Genomic DNA, 11,794 nt, shown 5'->3' on the forward strand with positions numbered 1-11,794 from the left:
GCTATGATGGAGGAATAATTAGAGTTGTAAATATTGCAGCCTATCAAGGAAAAGGATTTGTTACACTTGATGGAAAGACTAACACTAGTGATGTTTACTTTGTGGATGGTTTGAAACATAATATTTTGAGTGTTGGGCAGCTAGTAGACAAGGAATATTAGTTGCAATTTGCAAAGAAGAGTTGCATTATCAAAGACAAAGATGGTTCATTGATTCGTACTGGTACAAGAACAAGAGGTAATGCATTTCAGTTGAATTCTACTTAGGTGACATGTTTGATTACTAAGGTGGATGAAAGTTGGTTGTGGCATAATAGGTTTTGGCATGTCAACTTTGATAAGATTGTGAAGGTCAGTACTAGATTCATAGTTAGAGATTTACCTAAGATCGTAAAATCAACTAACATGATGTGTGAGGAATGTGTAATGGTAAAATAGAAGAAGATATGATATCCAAGCAAGAAATTAATTACATCAGTAAACTTAGAGATTTTGCACATAGACTTGAGTACTGGTCCTACAAAGACAAGAGGAAATGTTGATGGTGAAAGGTATTTTATGATTCTTATCGATGATTTCACTATAATGATGTGGGTAACATTTCTTAAAGTGAAATATGAAGCTTTTGAGAAATTCAAGATATTTAAGAGGAGAGTTGTGAAGGATTTGAGCAATACACAATACAAATCCACAAAGCTTGGAGAATACCTACATGTAAAAACCTGTAACAGAGAAGAAAAAGACAAGAAGAGGCAAGGGTTTGCTCTGAAAATATGCAAATTGTATTCTCAAAAATGAAAAAGATGCAAGATAATTACAACTGATATATCCTTGTAGTAGGAGATTGAAACCCGAAAAGGGTAATCTAAAAGGTAAATGCTATTTAATAATTACTAATTAATTATTAAATGAGAATGCATAAGTGCATAAAGGGAAATCTTAAGAAGGGAGAAAATGTTATTTAATTAATGAAATTAAATTAACCTTTTTCTCTAACACCCCCCTTTAAGATGAGCAACAATACAACTACAAACAATGCAAAAAGAACAAGGAAACTACGATGCAATGAGGAAAGAAAACTTGGGTCCCGACAACGAGGCCTGATAAGGTACCCAATCACAATCAAATCTCTATGAAACGGAGAAATAGAGAAAACCCAGTGGGAAAAACTCTACTCCAAAAAGAAATAGAAAAGAATACCAAAATGAAACATCTCAAAAGAATCTCTCAAAACTATGAGTACAATGAAAGCCTCCATGATAGAATCTCGAGACTCCATAGCCCCCTCCAAAATGGCATAACTCTTGTATCAATGAACATACCAATGTGGCTCCAATCTAAAGGAAACAAAGGAAGTGGACAAGGATGATAGAACCCATGCATGTAAGGTGCAACTGGAAGTCCTAGCTAATGCTCAAAAGAGAAAGCATGAGAATCCTGAAATGGAATCTCTAATGGAGGCAAAATAATAGGTGTGTTGAATTTGTCATCTGAGAGGAGATGTGTGTCCTCTAATATATCCTCAGCAACTATAGTAGGTGGCTAAATGACTAGAGTTGTAATAATAGACAATGTTGAAGAGTAATCTTGTGTAAGAGATGGAATCTGAATAGGAGGTGGAGGTGTAGAAGTCATACCACTGGTCTCAAGAACAACACATAAGTTTAAGCAACCTAACTTCACCTCAATAGACTCTCGTGAAAAAAGAGAGTGAGTCTTCGATAGTGGAGATGGTGGACCCAAATGTGAGAAGGAATATAGGCAGTAAGCATGATCAACAACCCTTGTAGCAATAATATTATTTGTCTCACTATCTCTGGTGTGTATTGATTCCTGTGCAAACTCAATTGTCTTCCCTATCTCACTATGTGTAATTTGATAAATAGGGAGAAGGTTAGAGGATAGAGATAGAACACAAAGTACATCTTAAAATATACCATCATAAATGTCAATAGAACTTTTCCCTCATATAGTCATAACAATGTTATTCCCCATCAAAATGTGTGGATTAGGAGAAGCTTCAAAAGAAGAGAACAAATCTTGAGAATATGCCATATGGTGTGAAGCACTTGAATCTAGTAACCAACCAGAAGAATGAGGGATAGTAGTTGCACATTGTGCATGACCCTTTCCCATATGTTTACCATCTAACTGAAATGATGATGATGATGAAGGTCTGTGAGAAGTAGAAGGAATATCAATGTTGCTCTTCTGAAGGAGAGCTGTCAAATTTGAAACCTATTTGGCATAGCCATCTAACTTATTCTCAAAGCAATGTGACTCATCGTGATTAGGCTTATTATAATAAGCATATTTTGGTCTTTCTAGCTTTTATTTACCCCCTTTAGGAGGAGGTGGCCTAGATGAACTGTGAGTGTTGGAATCAATCTAAGACTCTATAGAATGAGATTTCTGAGTCTTCTCCTTTGTCCCTGAAGATGGTCGAGCTACCAATGCATGACTCTGTGAGCCTATGAGAGAATCCAACTAAGAGAGCTTAACTTTCTCTCAAGTCAACCAATCACAAAAAACCTCAAAGGATGGCATGGAAAATCTATTACCCAAAGAATCTTTGGTGGAATAGAAGGTAGAAAAAAATATGAAAGTTTTCATGAAGCTTAGAAAGAATTATGTAGGTACACTTAGTGTTAGTCTTTGTTTTCCCACAACCTTGCAATAAAGATCTCAAATGCTTGAATTTCATTAAGAAGTCCTCAATGGAGGGAAAATAATCTAGTATAAGTGAGGTAAGTTCTGCCTCAATCTAAAGTGCCTTGAACTCATTCATTGTACCAAAGAAGCCTTCAAGCTTGGTCTACATAGCTAGAGGGGTATTGCACCCATCAAGATGAAACTGTAGACTATCAAAGACTTATAAAGCAATCAATCCTATTGCCTCATCCATCGTGTTCCTGTGTTGCATGACCTCAAAAGGCCTCTGTAAAATTGGCTACACTGCATCTAAACAAGACCACAATCCTTTTGACCGAAGAAGTTGTGTCATCAAGGTCTTCCATGTGTGATAATTATGAGGGGTTAGAAGTTCTAGACAAGAAGAGGTCTCAGCCATTGTTTTAGAAGGTGTTGAATTGTTTTTGAATGTACTTCTAGTTTACATAAATAAATAATAGAAACACTATGACAAAACACCCCCCACAATGCAAGACATTGAACCCCAGCTGCTAGAAGGAATGCGTAAATGAGAGAAGAACAAAAAAGCTTCAGATATGAATCACAAGTACCTATTTTTGATAGGTCAAAAAATGACCAAATGCTGAAAGTGTTATGTCCACTCTATATTATTCCAAACTGATACTCGATCTGGAAAGTAGACAATAAATAATGTACTTAACAAAAAAATAGCACCTGAATATGTGTCCATATGAGCTTGAATGAAGCCTTTGAAGTTGGAAAAATCAGGATTTGCGATATTCAAAAAAATTTAGAAACAAAGATCACAAACAACCTGCACCAATGTGTAGATCACGAAATTCTACCCCAAAACAAAACAAAAAATTCTCAAAAAAAGGTGTTCATATGAGTGAGATATCGTTGTTTGAAAATCACCTCTATAATTATTTTTTCTAAATTGTCATCGTCGCACCTCCAAAAATCAAATAAAAATGCCCAAAAAATATCAAATCTATTTTGTCAAACCCTCTTTCTCCTTTTTCTTTGAATACTGAACAAGCTACAATAAATCTGGCTCTGATACCATGAAGGATTTGAACAATACACAATACAAATCCACAAAGCTTGAAGAATACTTGCATGTAAAAACCTATCACAAAGAAGAAAAAGACAAGAAGAGGCAAGGGTTTGCTCTAAAAATATGCAAATTGTATTCTTAGAAATGAAAAAGATGCAAAATAATTACAAATGATCTATCCTTATAGCAGGAGATCAAAACCTGAAAAGGGTAAGCTAAAAGATAAATGCGATTTAATGATTCAAATTATTAAATGAGAATGCATGAGTGCATAAAGTGAAATATTAAGAAGGGAGAAAAGATAATTTAATTAATGAAATTAAATTAACCTTTTTCTCTAACAAGTTGAGAATGAATCTAGTTTGAAGATTAGATGTTTCAGATTTGATAGAGGAGGAGAATTTACTTCAAATGAGCTTAACAATTTTTGTGAAGATAATAGTATAGAGAGACATCTTTCAACCCCAAAGACACCTAAACATAATGGGATAGCAAAAAGGAGAAACTAAACAATGGAAAAAGTAGCAAGAGCAATGATATTTGGAAACAATATATCTAAGATCTTTTGGAGAGAAGCGATGAATACAATAGTATACACTATAAACAAAGTACAAATTAGACAAGGCATTAGTAAGACACTTTATGAACTTTGGTTTGGACATACACCCTTAGTAAAATATTTCATAAACTTTAGAAGTAAATATTACATTAAGATGTTGAAAATTTTGATTAAAGAAGTGATGAAGGTATGTTCCTTGGATATTCATTGCAAAGTAAGGCATAAAGATGTTTTAATTAGACAACTACGACTATTTTTGAGAGAAAAAATGTGAAAGTTGCTGAGAAGTTTAGAATATAGGAAAGGATACTTGATTATAATTCTGATGAAGAAACTAATCCAAGGACTAACAAAGGAAATGTTGAATAGGAAATATTTTATAAGACTAACATTGATTTGCATAATAGAATTTAGAGGAAAGCACATAGAGAAGAACCAAGATTTGAATCTAGAGTTGAAATCAAAGTTGAAGCAATGACACCTAACAAAAACTTGATAAATAATTTCCCTTTTGAACAGATCATTGGAAGTAAGGACAAAGCATTTATGACAAGAAACAAGGTACAAGAAGAACTATGTTTAATTTCTCAAGTCGAGCCTAAGCATATTGATGAAGCCATCAGAGATTATTATTAGATTAAAGATATGAAATAAGAACTAGTGCACATTGAGAAAAACAATACATGGGAATTGGTTCCTAGACCTAAGGATAAGAATGTTATTGGAACTAAATGGGTATTTAGAAACAAGGTGAATGGACAAGGTGAAGTTGTAAGAAACAACGTAATAGCAGTATGTAAAGGATAGTTATAATAGGAAGGAATTGACTTTGAAGAAACTTTTGCACTTGTTGCTAGAATAGAAGTAGTGAGAATATTTTTGACATATGCAACTAACAAGAATTTTATAGTTTATCAAATGAATGTCAAATTAGCTTTTCTAAATAGGGAACTAGAAGAAGAGGTATACATTGAGCATTTTGATGGTTTTTCTTTGATAGATAAAGAGGATATGGTTTGCAAATTGAAGAAAGCATTGTATTGATTGCAACAAGCACATAAAGCCTAGTATGCAAGATTGGATAACTATCTAACAAGCTTGGGATTTGTAAAAGGTAATATTGATAGTAGCTTATATTTAAAAAAGAATGACAGTGGCTTACAAATTGTTGAGGTATTTGTGGATGACATAAATTTTGGAGGAAATGATGAAGCAAATAAGGCATTGTCAAAAGAAAGGACTAAATAATTTGAGATGAGTATGATTGGTGAGATTAAGTATTTCTTGGGATTGCATATTGTTCAAAACAAGATATTATTGAAGATATTTGGTTTGGAAAGTTGTAAACCTATTGAAACACTTATGTCAATCAGACGTAAATTATCTAACCAGGATGAATACCCTACTACTGAGTAGAAAAAGTGTAGATCTATGATTGGTAGATTGTAATATTTAACACATAATAGATCTAATATAGCTAATGTGATTATAATTGTGGCAAGATTTCAAGTAGATCTTAAAGAGACACGTTATGTAGTAGTAAAGAGAATTTTTTAGATATTTGAAGGGTACACCTAATTATGGATTATGGTATGACAGATCAAATGACTTTACTCTATGTGCATATACTCATACAAATTGGGCAAGAAGTGTAGATGATTGAAAAGTACTAGTGATGGAGCATTTTGTTAGAATATATAGTCCACCAACATAACTGAGAAGGGGGGGGGTGTTGGTGAATCAGTTATCCAAATATTATTACAATTATCAACCTTATTAAATGATAATTATATGAGTAATATAATCAACAACCATAACAAGATACTCACACAATAACACTAGATATGTTAACTAGGGAAACCTTTGATCAGAGGTAAAACCCTAGTGGGGATGGTACCCACAAAATGATACATTAATATAAGTATTCCTTGTTAGAGGATGGACCCTATTAGGAGTCTATGAAATACATTCAGTACATATCAATCCCTATTGGGAGATTTTGAATCCTTATTAAGAGATTCCAACCATGTTAGAAGTTGTGCCAATTCTATTAGGAGTTATAGAAGGCAGATGGACCCCACTGTCCAAACAACTTCAGGGGCAAGACCAATGAATCCACTATCCAAATGATCTATGTTTTGTTCCTTGCAAAATAATAGAAATGAACTATACTTGTACTTCATCTTCCTATGTATTGTCAACCAGACTGCTCTTCTTCTTTTGATCTCAATACTAGATCATCAAATTGCATCCAATAATCCCTTGGATCACTTATTCTCATTTACCAAATACTATGCTCTTGTTCACACTCCTTAATCACAATTTGCATCAACACACTTATCACACACTCTACCAAAAGGAAAATATCCTTCCTTTATACCTTGTCAGTGAAACAATTCCTTGAGTCGGCCTTGAGGATTTACCAATTAATTATAATAGGACCAATTAAGATAATTAAATATTTTGCAATCTCATAACACTTTCAGTTCATAGTCTTTACAACTTCTCACATGTACAACTCCAGACTTTGTGCACTCACTGATGTCATCATTAGATTGTTCTCTATCACTTTCTAACCTCATATGACCTAATTCTATCTATGTTAGGAGATACAATCCAATCAGTAGAAACTTCTCAACCGATACTCTATCACTGTACTACTCTCTGTAAATCAAACATACCTTAAGTAGATCTTCAATTTACATCATATGCACTTAACCTTGACATCAAGACATAGTATAGAACATGTCCTTAACCATGCTTCACCTAAATATCAACATTATGTCTATATGACCACAATCTCTGTCCACTACTCTACTAGTCTTTACAGAAACCATACTATGTTGTCATCAATGACAAACAGAGTCATGAATATAGCATGTCAACTATGCTACATACTCTCCATTGCTTAGGAAACTCCCCCAAAGGAATACCATTAGTATTCATGCTAACAATCTCCCCCTTTGACATTGATGGCAACATAGATGAAAAATATCTAAGTTCCAAGACTAACAAATAGTACTCTATTGTTGTTGTTGCTGTACTCATCTTTTCAAATCCTCTAGAACACTACTCTATTCTACATCTCTTAGGATTGGCATTAGTTGTTCACACACTAAACAACTTTCAACTTATCCCCCGTTCAATGTCACTCCTCATTGACATCAATTTGTACTTATCTTTCCCTTTGGCATTAATAAATCTTCATGTTGTGAATATCCCCCATAGGGACATTCCTTCTTCTTGTTTACATGAATCTTTCTAAATCTCCTTAATAAAGATATGCTCATCTCTCCATTACGAATTCTTTTATGCATCTCCCTCATTGATATACATAGGGATTTTTTCATGTACACGTCTCCCCCATTGACATCAATAACAAATGCCTCATTATGCCAATCATCTACTCCAAGCCTTTAACCAGCTCAAGTGTCCAAAGACACTGTTCAAGACCAATTACCAAGAGTCCTAAATGACTAAGCTTATTTCAGATACTCCCCCATATAGGAAGCATCAACATTCAGTCCAGTCAAATAATAGTGATCTGTACCATTGGATTGATGTAATCTCTACAACATCTACTTTGAAGTAGGTAGGGGCGTAACCCCAAGCATACCTCTCAAGTACTCAAACGTATCTTTAGGCAAGGGCTTCATAAAGATATCTACAATCTTATCTTTAGTATTGACATACTCCAATCTGATCTCTTTTTCTGCAACCTTCTCTCTCAAAATATGATACTTAATAGATATATGCTTAGTCTTAGAATGCAATACTAGATTCTTAGACATACTCACTATACTTATGTTATCACAATATATTGTAACAGGTTCTAAAAATTCTATCCTAATATCCTTCAACATCTGCTTTAGCCACGTGACCTTATTACAATTATTTTTTGATGTTACATACTCTGCTTCTGTTGTACTCTGTGAAATACAATCTTATTTCTTGCTTAGCCAAGAAACCAATCTTCCTCCTAAGAAGAATGCTTCACCACTGGTGTTTTTTCTATCATCCATACTGCCTGCTCAATCTGCATCAGTATAAGCACATAAAGTGAAATCACTTGATTTGTCATACCATATCCCATAGTCAGATGTTCCCTTCAAATATTTGAATATCCTCTTTACTGTTGCACAATGATACTCCTTAGGATCAGCTTGAAATCTAGTTGCAATTCCAACTGCATTTGTTGTATCTGTTCTAGTTTGAGGTAGATATTGCAAACCTCTAATCATGGATATATACTTCTTCTACTCAACTGTAGGTGTCTCATCTTTGCTAGATAACTTGTGACTAGTTATTATTGGTGTACCAATAGGCTTACAAATTTCCAAGCCAACTCTTTTTAGCAAGCCTTTCAAATACTTAGCTTGTGATATGAAAATTACATCATTATTTTGCACAATCTTTAAACCTAGAAAGAACTTCATCTCTCCTATCATACTCATTTCAAACTCATTCTTCATTTCTTCAGCAAACTTATCACTTGCTTCATCATTGCTTCCAAAGATTATATCATCAAAAAATATCACAATGATTAACAAACCATTCTCTATCTCTTTTAAATATAGGTTACTATATGTTGTACCTTTAGCAAATCCAAGCTTTAACAAGTACTTGTCAAACCTTACATACCAGGTTCTAGGTGCTTGCTTTAGACCATATAGAGATTTCTCCAATTTGCATACCATATCCTTGTCATTTGTCAAAGGAAATCCTCCAGGCTGCTCAATGTATACCTCTTCTTCAAGTTCTCCATTCAGAAATGTTGATTTGACATCTATCTAATACACTTTAAACTTCTTATTTATCGCATAAGCCAACAACATTCTTACTATTTCCATTTTGGCTACATGGGCATATGTTTCCTCATAATCTATTCATTCTTGTTGTGAATAACCTTTGCATACCAGTCTAGCTTTGTTTCTCACAACTTCACCTTGTCCATTCATCTTGTTTCTAAAAACCCATTTAGTTCCTATAGCATTATTGTCTTTAGGGCTAGGAACCAATTCCCATGTGTCATTCTTCACAATCTGATCTAGTTCTTCCTTTGTTGCTTAAATCCAATGATCATCCTTACATGCCTCATCTGTACTATTAGGTTCTACTTGAGAAATTAGACATAATTCCTCATTTACTCTATTTCTTGTCATCACTCCTTTGTCTTTCCTTCTAGTTATTTGTTCTATAGGGTGGTTCTCTATTAGGTTCTTGTTAGGTGTAGTAGTTTCTATCTCAACTATTATCTCTTCTCTTGATTCAGATCTTTGTTCTCCTCTTTTCTCAATAGTTTACACATCATTCTACAAGTCATTGTTAGTCTTAAAGAAAACTTCTATATTTTTCTCTAACTATTCTAGAATTATTTTATTCTTCATTAGAATTATAATCCATTATCTTCTCCTTAATTCCAAAATTTTCATCAACTTTCACATTTGCACACTCAACAATTATCTTAGTTCCATGATTAAAACACCTGTAAGCTTTGCTTTTCAATAAATAACTATAAGAATTTACCTTAGGGAAAATGATGCCAAGCTCAAGAAGCTCAAGCACTAGCACAAGAGAGACCAATGATGATCAAATGAGAATCTCAATAATGATCAAGATGATAATGGATATTTGATGAATACATACTAGAAGTGCATGTATATAAAGGCAACTAGAATACCTAGGAGTCAACAAAGAGATAAGGATTACAACTCAACACATGTCCACCAAAGGTGGATTATCCTCCATTAAGCACAGGAGTTTGTGTGATGATGAGAGGATAAGTTTACATAGGTGTACCTCATAAAGAGATGTTGTAGACACCATGTGCTCTAATAAGTTGCTAACTCTTGTGTTGTCAACAACTCATATGACTATGCATATTCCCAAGTGTCTACATGACAACTAATATAAAAATGCATTATCCTAAGTAAAGTGTAATAACAATTAATTATTTACACTAACACGCCCCCTTAAGTGCAACTCAGGGGAACGTACTTAAGCTCACAAAGCTAAATGCAAGATGCAATGTGGGTCCCAACTACTAGGCCATGTTAGGTACCCATGTAGAAATGCAATGCTCTACATACAATGCAATCTCTTTGAAAATAAAGAAAGAGGGAAAACCTCATGGGAAAAACTTCTTCCAAAAGGAGAGATAAGTAGAATAAAGAAGAGAAGAGTCATTTGACCCCCCTGGTGAAAAATCTCACACCCCCAAGAGATCTCACAAGTTAAGATACTTGACCTCAGTGAAGGGCTTGGTGAAGATATCTACAATATGTTGTTTTATAGGACAATACTGTAATGCAATGACCTACTCATGAATAACCTCTCCAATGTAGTGTACATGAACCTTAATGTGTTTTGTGCATTGATGTTGCACTAGATATTTTGAGATCTCAATGACACTCTGATTATCACAATGTATGACTATGGGTCTAGGTATGTCAAAACCAAACTTCTTTAGAATATGTTGTAACCAAATAGCTTCTGTAGCCTCAGTGACAGCTCCTCGATACTCAACCTCAGTAGATGAAAGAGCAATAGTGTTTTTATTTTTACTCTACCAACTAATGTGGCCAAAACCAAGATGAAACATGTATCCTAAAGTGCTTTTGCAAGAATCAAGATCCCTTGCATAGTTTGACTTTGTATAACCCACTAAAGTTATAGTCCTGTACCAATTGCATAACATATCCCATATGTATGTGTACCCTAGATATAATTTTAGATGCATTTGACTACCTTCCAGTGAAGTTCATGTGGCTCTTGCATGAAGTGAGAAACTATGCCAACTGCAAATGATATTTCAGAGCGTGTATGTGTCAAGTAGATGAGACTTCCAACCAACTGTTTATAGAAAGTAGCATCAACAAGTGGAGTGGAACATTTTGCTTCTAACTTAACACCTAAATGAAATGGAGTAGATGCAACCTTGTAGTCACTCATGTGAAATCGAGCATTCTTGGGTTGAGATAATGTGATCCCTGATGAAGATTGTTGTATCTCAATACCAAGGAAATAATGAAGTAGATTCAAGTCTGTCATGGAAAATCTATCCTACAAAGTAGACTTGACACAATCAATGATGGAGTTGTACTCCCTGTAATGATCAAGTCATCAACATAAAACACAAGTAGCAAGTGAGAATCATCTCGCTGAAGAATGTAGACATTCAAATTTGAATGACATCTGGTGAACCCTGCTGAGAGAAGGAAAGAATCCATCTTGGCATACCAAGTTCTTGGACCTTGTTTTAGTCCATAGATAGACTTTTTCAACTTTCAAACTAAGTAGAATCCTAAATGAAACCCTGTGGTTGCTCCATATAAATCTCCTCATGAAGATCACCATTCAAGAATGCACTCTTCACATCCATTTGATGAACAACCCATCTTTGAGCTGCAACTATAGCTAGTGTCAAATGAATGGAGTTCATTTTTGCAACTGGGTTAAAGGTCTCAGTGTAGTCAATACCAGGCACCTAAGAGAAAACTTTTGCAACAAGTCTTGCCTTATACTTAT

Source organism: Cupressus sempervirens, chromosome 3, assembly GCF_028749045.1.
Source record: "Cupressus sempervirens isolate cs-2001-9-10 chromosome 3, ASM2874904v1, whole genome shotgun sequence".
NCBI lineage: Eukaryota > Viridiplantae > Streptophyta > Pinopsida > Cupressales > Cupressaceae > Cupressus > Cupressus sempervirens.